The sequence below is a fragment of the Rattus norvegicus genome, chromosome 4 (assembly GCF_021556685.1).
Source record: "Rattus norvegicus strain SHRSP/BbbUtx chromosome 4, alternate assembly SHRSP_T2T, whole genome shotgun sequence".
In the NCBI taxonomy this organism is placed as follows: domain Eukaryota; kingdom Metazoa; phylum Chordata; class Mammalia; order Rodentia; family Muridae; genus Rattus; species Rattus norvegicus.
The window spans coordinates 64,865,713-64,876,813 of record NC_141537.1 but is presented as its reverse complement, the minus strand read 5'-3'; the positions used below and the strand labels follow the sequence as shown (position 1 = coordinate 64,876,813).

The following is an 11,101-nucleotide window of genomic DNA, read 5'->3' as shown; positions in this document are numbered from 1 at the left end:
CAATCTTACGTAGGTAACCTCAGCGGCTGTGTGGCCACAGCCACATTTCCACAAGACAGCATGCCACAACATTCCTCCAGACCTCTGGTTCTTCCATGCTCTCTCTCTTTTTTTTTTAAAGTGAGAATATATGGGGTAAATGTTTTATTATAAAAACAATACATTTTGGCCAATGTGGCATTACCCACAGCTCCCTGCTTAGCCAGAGGAGGGCCTGTTTTCCACGGAAAGTCAAAAACCCAGATCAATTGGAAAAGGTACAAAAGAGCAAAGAAAAGAGACAAAGGAAGAAAGGGAAGTGAAAGATGAAAGACGGTCAAGGGTAAAGTCACCAAGGAGCCTTGGATTCCTTCAAAGGAGGTACACCAGGGAGAGAGGACAGGACACTGGACTTCCAGTCAGCTTGGTTCCATTGCCTCAGGACATCGGTCTTCCCATAATACAGCAGCAAGCACAGCAGACAGCCGTACCCCTCAAAGGCAGGCCAGGGAGAGGACCTCAGCTGAGCTGCCTCAGAGCTCACCAGAAAAGTGAGGCCCAATCGTGAAAGGAAAAAAGAACACAAGGCATGGGCCTTAGTACCCTTTAAGTATGTTCCAAAGGTTCATTTTATTGACATTTGAATCAAAGTCCTGCCCATGGACAAAGGCAAAACCCTGAACAGAGGTGGGACATCAGCGTCTTACTCTCCTGATATAGCCTCTGAGAATCCACCCAGACACTCCCACTTCACCAGTGGTCAGAGAAAGTGAGGTGAGTTAAGGCCGGATGTGCTGCCTTCACGGGAGTCTGCTGATCCTGAGACGGAAGGCAGGGAGTCTTTGGGGTCCCATCTGTTTAGTTCTACAAGTAAACAAGTACAGAAGTACAAAACAAGACACTATGGCCTGCACCTAGCTAGGTCTTTATTGCTGAGCCTCTGGATTTGCAAGCCACTCCTCGACTTTTCAGCTCCCGCCCGATTCCTTGGGGCAGGCAACCAGTGACTGACCCAGCACATACACCTGGCTTAAAGTTACAGACGCGTTGCCACTTGGAGACCCAGCACTCATCGCGATGATTTCCATCAAATGAAGAGCTGGTGCAGTCATATACCATCTCTCTATTGCCCTTCACTTGTAGGTATGCATCGCAATTGTCACACCGGTCACATTCAAACTAGTCTATAGTCTTGACTAACGAGCACAGCAAACAAGCTCGCAGATGCCGCAGGTCCTTCCGCACCGTCTCCAGGGCCATTCCCACCGCTACGATAATACTGGCTCCACAGCCGCAGGAAGTAAACAGACCATTACCCAGAATGCCCGGCTCTTACACTCTTTTTGCCTCTTCTTCCTTGTTGTTCCCTGAGCTTTGGGGTGGGATTTAATACCCTCTTTAGGGCTGACTCCAGTCTCTTGTTCTCGGTATTTGTTCACCAGTTGTTGGGGTTTGAACGAGACCCCCCCCCCCCCATAAGCTCAGGGATTTGAATACTTGGTTCCGAGGGTGATGGGTAGTGCTGTTTGAGGAGGATAAGGAAGTGTGGCTTTGTTTGGAGGAAGTACGGTATTGGAGTTGGACTTGGGGTGTTGAAAGACTTGAACCACTAGTAGTTTACCCTCTCGGCTTCCTGCTTGTGGTTCAAAATGTGAGGTCTTGGCTTCTATTCATGCCACCATGCCTGCCACCGTCCTGCCACCATGGATTCCTAAACCCTTAAGAACTGTAAGCCCAAATAAACCTTTCCTTCTACAAGTTGCCTTGGGCTGCCTTGGGTCGTGGTGCTTTGCCCCAGCAACAGAACAGCAACTAATACACCTGTTAGGTATCTCTCGGAGTTGACTACTGTATACAGATTTGTATACATACTGTCAGAAGTGCATTGTAAGTCGCACACGCACACGCACACGCACGCGCACGCGCACACGCACACGCACACGCACACGCACACGCACACACCGAGCACAGTGATGTAGGTTTATAATCCCAGAAGTTAGAAGGCAAGACAAAAAACCAAAATAATCTGGGCTACATAGCAAGGCCCTATCTCAAAAAACAAAAACAAAAACAAAAATGAAACAACAACAACAACAACAGAACTAGGGATGTGGCTCAGTGGTAAACCTTGCTTAGCATGCACAATGACTGCCAAAAATATATAATTATAGGAGATAAAAATGGTTTGTTTACACAGGTCTATTCCTCACCTAGTACTTCCTTACTAGAGGTTTTAATTAGTCTGCACAGTGAACTTACCAGACATTATAGGCCACAGCTGCATTCTTTTCTCCCCTGTTTTGTTGTGTGTTTAATATACTTGTTAAGATCGTAATTGACACGGTAATTATACATTTTTACGGGGCACATGTGGTGTCCAATACCTCTATACAGCATGTGACGATCTGGCCAAGGTAATTGGTATATCTATTACCTCCGTATTTATCATTTTGCTATGTTGGGAACAGACTCTGCTATCTATTTGGAAATATTTGATTGATTATTGTCAAGCATGGTGACCCCTCTGTGCTACATAGCATTAGGAGCTGTTCCTCCTCCTGTACACCTGCTCCGCTCTTACCCATCCCTGTCCCACCAGTCCCTTCCCCAGATGTTTTGTTTATGTTTCATGGCTTATATAAATCAAAACGTCTCACACCTTCTGCTGTTGCTGAGTCACACACACACACACACACAGACACACAGACACACAGACACACACACACACACACACACACACCAAACCCACAAAACATTTTTAAAAAGAAGTCCAGGGTCATCCTTAGCTACACAGAGTTTGAGGCTAGCCTGGGGTACATGAGACTCTGCCTCAACAACAAAAAAGGATAGGAAAGGATAATGGAGGGAATCATACAGCATGATTATGATATGAGGAAAACATTTCCTTCATAATTATCTTAAATGCACCATTGCCAAGATGTGTACACAAAATGTACATTACTCCACACACTTAGAAACATCAGTAGGTAAAAATGATGAATCTAGAGATCCCCACCCATCCATTTTATCCCCAACACGTTCAGGCCTCGCTCCAGTCATTTGGCCTGTGCATTAATCCTGCCTGGTAATGTAGCTCCCACCCTCATCAAAGCTGGTTTTATTCTCCCCAGCAGACAGGTGACTGCTTCAGAGAGCCACCACTTCGAGTGTGGGGTGCCCATCCCTAACTGATGCTTATTCCACACAGTCCCTACACATAAGACTCATGGATCACTGAAGGAGAGAGGGGACGAAAGAGTGTAAGAACCAGAAGACCAAGATGCCTTCTGCTAGACAGTGTCTCCTCAACGTGACAGAGAAGACCTCCCATGAAATGTCAACAATATGGTTCCCAAGACCAGGCCTTCATAATGACCACACTAGTCAAGATGCCGATGTAAACAGGGGAAATGTCCCACAGCCCCATTTCTAGATGAAGAGATACAGTCAATTGCCGAGAGAGAATCATTTGCTCCAGGGACAAGCCTCTGATACATTATTCAACCCCAAGTTGTCAGCCCAAGACACAGACATGTAGATACAAGCAACACTTCTGTGTGTGAGTGTGTGTGTGTGTGTGTGTGTGTGTGTGTGTGTGTGTGTGTGTTTGTTTGCTAGAGTTTGGAGGACAGGGAACAGAGAGTTGGCAGACTAAGGGGAAGATAGAAATGATGTAAAATGCATTATGAAATTCTCAAAAAACATTAAAACTTACATTTTTAAAAATAATGACTACAATAGAAAGGTTTTTTTTTTAAAGGAACTAGCTCTCCTAGAAGAGAACAGTGGCAACTTTTGTATGAGGTTTGCAATCTTTTCTCTATTGACATACCATACCTATCCATACACCAATACACATTGCATTTGGTTGTTTTTAGGAAACAAGATAGACTGTTTTACAACATTCTGCCTTTTTAACTTGTCAATATTATAAACAATTTCCAAATCGGAACCTTCGGATCCGCCTCAAGCCTTACAACAGCTGCTTTTGTTTATCACGTGTTACAGCTCACAGCTGAGTCAAGCATCTCCCACTGAGAAACATTTGGGTTATTTCAATATTTCTATATTTCCCAACAATGAGGCTTTGAAAATCTTGAGTCTGCACAGTTCTCTAATTATTCATAAAGGTGAAAAGCTGAAAGTAAGCTTTCTTGGTCCAAGAACACACATAGTTACATTCTTGTGGAACCCAATGAGGCTTTAGAAAAATTGTACTAATTCACCCTCATCGTCTCCAATGGATGGTATAGATTTGCTGTTTTGTGGGTTGTTAGGAGTTGAGCTGGGGACCTTGTATATGCCGGGTAAGTGCTCCAAACTACATTTCTAGCCCTTGATCTTCTCATTGTTTCTCTCTCTCTCTCTCTCTCTCTCTCTCTCTCTCTCTCTCTCTCTCTCTCTCTCTCTCTCTGAGACAGGAGCTCACCAGGTTGCCTGAGCTTGCCTTGAACTATCATCCCTTGTGCTAGAATTAAAGGTGTGCACCTCCAGGCTCAGCCAGAATTTTCTTCATAATCAAGAATATGAAATTTTGGGGGCTGGAGAGATGGCCCAGTGTTTAAAAGCATTTGATGTTCTTGCAAAGGATGTTGGTTCAGTTCCTAGCAACCCCATGACAACTCACAAACACCAGTAACTCCAGGTCCAGGGCATCTGACACCCTCTTCTGACCTTGTGAGTACCAGGCATACGTGTGGTGCACATACACACACATGCAGGCAAAACACATACACATATGATAAAAATAAATACATCTTTAAGAAGAACTTCTCACATATGGATAGCCATACTTCCCTATTCTGTCTAGCTTATTTCTCTGCTAGACTATTGGCCTTATGTATAGATTTATTAATTTATTTAAGAGCACACACGTGGCATACATACATTAAGACACACGTATGTGGAATAAAATAAATGAATCTTGAAGCTAAATTAAAACCATTTAGAGTATTCCTCTGTGGTGTTCATCACGAGTTATTACTCCAAGCCGTCCTTCTAGCCTTCTTTATAAGGTTTTTTTTTTCTTCTGTGAGAGATTAAACTTTCTCGTTGCTCAACTGACTTCATGATTTCTTCATGGTCTTCCTTATGGATCATACCGTCAGGCTCTCGGCACCTGTGGTTATAAAAATCATCCAGATTTTCTTCTACCGGTTTTAAAACTTCTCTTCTCCACTTTACTTGTTGCTTCGTGCTGTATTGGTTTTCGTAGCAAGAGTGAAATCGACATCCCATGGAACCAGATTCTCCATACCGGCTCACAACCATTTTCTCATGGAATCACTGTGACCGTATCTCCACCTTAGTGAACGTATTTACACATTATTCCTTTACACTGGTCCCATAACTTACTTAGCTAATCTTGTATTATTGAGCAGCTAGGTCATTTGCAATTACATCAAACTGCACAGTGATTACCATGACAGAAGCTGAACTCTCATTACCTAAGTGCCATCTCACGCATGGGAAGGTCAGAACAGGTTGGGGAAGCTGGTTCTCTCCTTCCATCATGTGGGTTCTAAGAATCAAGATCAAGTCATCTGATCTGGTAACAAATATCCTTACCCACTGAGCCATCTTTCTAGCCCTTAAAGGATGCTCCTAGTATACCCTTCACTGCCTGGCATGGTGGCTCAGTCTTCAATCCCTGTATCCAGGAGACAGAGGCAGACAGATCTGGGTGGATGGTTCCAGGCCAGCCTGGTCTGTATAGCAAGCTCCAGGTTAGCTAGGGTTATATACTCTGTGTGTGTGTGTGTGTGTGTGTGTGTGTGTGTGTGTGTGTGTGAGAGAGAGAGAGAGAGAGAGAGAGAGAGAGAGAGAGAGAGAGAGAGAAATTCATATTCTGTACCTTCTCTAAACCCAGTCATTCCATTACCATGAATTAAATCCTCTCTCACTCTCTTACTCAAACCGAATCCTTGGAAGTAATGCTCGAGTCTTTACTTGTCCTCAGCTTCACCCCAGCCCACCACACAAGTGCCATCAGCACCCAAGCTCGCTTACATCCCACTCCTACTGTCCCCCTTCCCGGGACACTGTCCTTCTCAGATGACAACAGCAGCAGGTTCTCTGTTCCATCCCACAGCCATCCCTGTCCAGAGAATAGAGTGTCATTCTAGGATGTCGATCATAGCAAACCACCTCCCTCCTTAAACCCCCTGATAGCTTCAAGCCCTCATCAAGTCCTAGAAGGGCTGTCAGCTGGGCCCACCCACCTCTCTGACTCATGTTCCATCACGAATTCCTTCGGAGACCAGTTGCCAGGCACTGACCTCATTTCTAGTCCTTAAGTGGGCCAAGCTTGTTCCTAATTTAGGCCTGGATTCTCACACTTGGCATTTGAGCAGGATAATTCCTTGAAGTGTGGACTGGCCTGCTCACCGTAAAATGATGAACAGAATCCCTGCCCTCCACTCCTTGAATGCCAGTAGGACCTCTCTAGCTATAAGAATAGAAAATGTCTCATGGTCTGGGAGTGCAGCTCAGTAGACAAGCGCTTGTATAACACGCACAAGCCCTGGGTTCAAGCCTATGAACCAGACTCTTACGTAAAAAGAGCCTTACAATAATGCCAGATATCCACTGGGGAACAAAGTCACACTGAACAAAAACCACTCAGTTAGGACTTTGGCGTAAGAGCTTCCCCCTCGAGGCATGTAGTTTGCAAGAATAGCTTAGCAACCAATGACCTCCACCTACATCAATCTAAGCAAAGCAGCTGGTCATTCTGCCCTAAGAGCTCCCTAGCAACTACCCACTTGCAGGTAGTTCAAAGTCAAACACGCTGGAAGTAGAAGAGCCAATCAGAACCAGCTTTAGATGAACAGGGAGCGGGAGTGAATTTTTGAGAGGAAGTTCCTATTTACTATCTTAGATCTACGCATGACTAAGCATATGTGTAACTAAAATTGTGGATCACGGGGCTAGAGAGATGGCTCAGTAGTTAAGAGCACTAGCTGCTCTTGCAAAACACTTAGGATTTGTGGCTTAGATTCCCAGCACCCACAACCAATGTAATTCCATCCAGTTCCAGGGGATCTGATACCCTCACCTGCCCTCCATGGGCACCACGAAAACACTTTGTATACATTAATTTTTTAATTATTACATTAAAGATGCATGCCGAAACTGGGTGGTGGCGGTGGTACATGACTTTAATCCCAGTACTCAGGAGGCAGAGGCAGAGGCAGGCAGATCTCTGAGTTTGAGGCTAGCTGGGTCTACACAGAGAAACCCTATCTTTAGATAGATAGATAGATAGATAGATAGATAGATAGATAGATAGATAGATAGATAGATAGACAGACAGACAGATAACTATGCCTGCATAGAAAGTTCAAGATTCTAGGGCTATACAGAGAAAACCTGTCTCAAAAATAAAAATGGTGAATTAGCTAATTAATAACTGTGTGTGCCTGAACAGAGGCCCAAGATTCTATCTGCCAATAGTTTATCAGCAGAAGCTCACTTACAAGCTGCCCCTACAACCAACTCTGCCTTCTTCAGGATGCTTAATGGGAAGCTGCACAGGTAAGAGAGGAATTCTGAGCAGTTTTGTTTAAGTCCACTACTCCTTTGTTTCATACCTACTCCATGCATTCACTTTGCTTCTGAGTAAAAGCCCTTTGCTGCTTCCCTGTTTCTTCAAACTCCTTTGATTCTTTGAACAAGATACCAGGAACCCAGAAACTCCCGGTTCAGAGGGCAACCATCAGTAACTTCTAAAACATTTGACTGCTGAATCTTTATGCAAATATTTTCCTTATGATGAAGACTCAGATCAGAGGCCACCTCCTCAGGAGGCCTTCCTGGTCTAGCCAAGTCTTAAGTAATGTTCTCTCTCCTCGCCCTCTGGCATATCCTGCTGCTAACAGCTCTTGTCCTTGTCTGGGGTAGCCTCATCCAGTTACTATTTCCTGTATGGTTCCCTGCAAGCACATCAGCTTCAAGCCAAGAACAGCCTGGTAGAGGTAAGAACATACTTAGGAGGAATCTATTGGTAGAAAAAAATTAATCCCTGTAAGTAAAAACCAAAGATTTCTTGTGATTAAATCTAACGTCCTAATGATGCTGTTAAAGTTGATGTAGTAATTCTCTCCAACATTTGGAAATCCTGATGGCTGGCTCATTTTAAGTCACCACTTCCTTTGGCTCTGGTTGACTATGTATTGTCATAGTTGAGCCCACATCTTGGGCTTTCTTTCCAGCTTCTCTCCAGAGTTCCTCTTCCCTAGCCCATCCCCAATACACTTCTCTTCAGGGAGCTTCACCTCATGACAATTTTAAATCCCCATAACCAGCATGGTAACCCCAGCCACCCCTATACTTCATCATCTACCATATATTGTCTTATGATTCCCCAATCTATGTCTTTATTCCAAGTATGAGACAGCCTTCTGGACCCAAAACCTGCCCAGAGAGAGCTGGTCTCCCAGGAGTTCTCTCACTCCTAAGCCCACAGGTGAGATCCTACTTTTGTTCCACTTACTGTCCAAAGAGGGACCCAACAGGAGTGCACAGGGCACAGGAATCATGGAGCAGCCTGGGACAGGATCCTTCTGGTCTCCATCTGCACCCAGAGCTAAGGCTGTCCCACAGCCCTCCGGACCAAAAACCTGCGGAGAGAGATGGTCTCCCAGCAATGCTAAGATTAGCAATGCTAATGTGACTCCTAAGATCACAGTCTCACAGGCCCACAGGAGGGACGAGTTCCAGTCAGAGTCAGCCAGACCAACTAACACCAGAGATAACCAGATGACAAAAGGCAAGCACAAGAACCTAAGCAACAGAAACCAAGACTACTTGGCATCATCAAAACCCAGTTCTCCCACCAACCAAATACTGGCTATCCCAACACACAGGAAAAGCAAGATTTGGATTTAAAATCACATCTCATGCTCATGACAGAGGACTTTAAGAAGGATGTAACACTCTTAAAGAAATACAGGAGAGGGGTTGGGGATTTAGCTCAGCGGTAGAGCACTTGCCTAGCGAGCGCAAGGCCCTGGGTTCGGTCCCCAGCTCCGAAAAAAAAAGAAAAAAGAAAAAAAAAAAGAAATACAGGAGAACACAGGTAAACAAGAAGAAGTCCTTATAGAGGAAACACAGAAATCCCTTAAAGAATTACAGGAAAACACAACCAAACAGGCAAAGGAATTGAACAAAGCCATCCAGGATCTATAAATCAAAATAGAAATAATAAAGAAATCACAAAGGGAGACAATCCTGGAGATAGAAAACCTAGGAAAGAGATCAGGAGTCATAGATGCAAGCATCACCAACAGGATACAAGAGATAGAAGAGAGAATCTCAGGTTCAGAAGATACCATAGAAAACATGACACAGCAGTCAAAAAATGCAAAATGCAAAAAGCTTCTAACCCAAGACATCCAGAAAATACAAGACACAATGAGAAGACCAAACCTAACGATGATGGGTATATAAGAGAGCAAAGACTCCCAACTTAAAGAGGCAATAAATATCTTCAACAAAATTATAGAAGAAAACTTCCCTAACCTAAAGAAAGAAATGCCCACAAACATACAAGAAGTCTACAGAACTCCAAATAGAAATTCCTCCCATTACATAACAATCAAAACACCAAATGCACAAAACAAAGAAAGAATATTAAAATCCGTATGGGAAAAAAAATGCCAAGTGACAAATAAAGTCAGAACTATAAGAATTACACCAGACTTCTCGCCAGAGACTATGAAAGCCAGGTGATCCTGGGCAGATGTCATACAGACCCTAAGAGAACACAAATGCCACCCCAGGCTACTATACCCAGCAAAACTCTCAATTAACATAGACAGAGAAACCAAGATATTCCATGACAAAACCAAATTTACACAATATCTTCCCACAAATCCAGTCCTACAAAGGATAATCGATGGAAAACTCCAAGTACAAGCAAACACTAGACCATCCCACTGGAATAGCCCACAAGACCTCCCAAGCTCAGTATCTCCAATCCAAATCCATCACTTCTACCAACCCCAAGCTGCAGCTCAACGGCTGATCTGTCACCGTTAATTTTCTGTGCCGACTTGACATTGCCAGAGGTACCCAGATCACCTGCTATTTCTAGATTTGTGAATGAAAGTGTTTCCAGGTGAGATTAGCATTTGGATCTGTGGACTCAGTAGAGTAAATCACCCTTTCCCAGAGTAGGTGGCTGTCATCAAGCCCAATAAGCCTGAGTAAGTTCAAGAGGGGTAGGGGGCAGGAGGAATCTGCCCTCTTTGGCTTCCTGCATTGATGTTTGAGCCATACACCCCTCTACATGGCCTAGTATTCTCAACATCTAGTTCTCTGGTCGTTGGGCTTTACAGTGTGCCGCTGATGGGCTGTGGTACCTCTCTGCCTCCATAGCAAGTAAGTTGACTCCTCACAATAAATCTCTCAGGGCGTGTATAGCCACATACCCTGGTCTGCTTCCCTAGAGACCTCTACCATACACTCTTAGCTAACACAGCTTAGCCTCTGCTCCCGAAGCTCTTAGTGTCTTTGTGGGATTCCTACTGGGAGTTGAGACAACATCCTTCCAAGGGTCCTTGTGCCTGCTTTCATTCCCCCAGTACTTGTTCCTCGGTGCCTGCTTGAAACCCAGCGATTTCACATTACCTGAGTCAAAGACCAGTCTCTTCCTTTGCCATCTCGTTAGATCAAACTATGCTTACCTCCTGGGTCATAAACACGGTGTCCCTTGTCACATCTGAAACATCCTCACGCCTCCTTCTCTGTGTGGGGACACAGAGAGTATCTGCGAGGTGAACACATTGGATTTCCATTGCCTTATCCTGGTTCTATTTAAGAACTACTATTAAGGCATAATAACTTTCCTGCCCTGCCTTTCTTACGTCGCGGACTCACTCCTGCCATAGGTGTCTCTCACTTCTTCTGGTCCACCAGAGACATCTCATCAACCACTCTGTGGGTATAAGTTAATTAATAACCAAGTTGTCACTCCTTGCCAAGAATTTAACCTAGAATTGCTTCTTTGAATTCTTGGATATGTTTACTAACCTTGACTAAGCATTTTAGCAATCCTCAGAGTATAAAAAAGAAATTCAGAAAGCCTATACTTTATTATCAAGAGAAAGTGGGGAAATGG

At 44.2% G+C, this 11,101-nt stretch overlaps 1 long non-coding RNA gene and 1 pseudogene across 1 annotated transcript; both read right to left on the bottom strand.

Annotated features, from left to right (window-relative positions):
- Window positions 1–590: 590 nt before the first annotated feature.
- Window positions 591–1,668, bottom strand: Supt4h1-ps2 (SPT4 homolog, DSIF elongation factor subunit, pseudogene 2; annotated as a pseudogene).
- Window positions 1,669–4,743: 3,075 nt separating this feature from the next.
- Window positions 4,744–10,889, bottom strand: LOC147994800 (uncharacterized). The gene is made up of 3 exons (XR_015686467.1): window positions 10,668–10,889; window positions 8,474–8,600; window positions 4,744–5,098 (listed from the first exon to the last, which is right to left on the bottom strand). It is a non-coding gene; the product is annotated as an uncharacterized LOC147994800 (long non-coding RNA).
- Window positions 10,890–11,101: the final 212 nt, after the last annotated feature.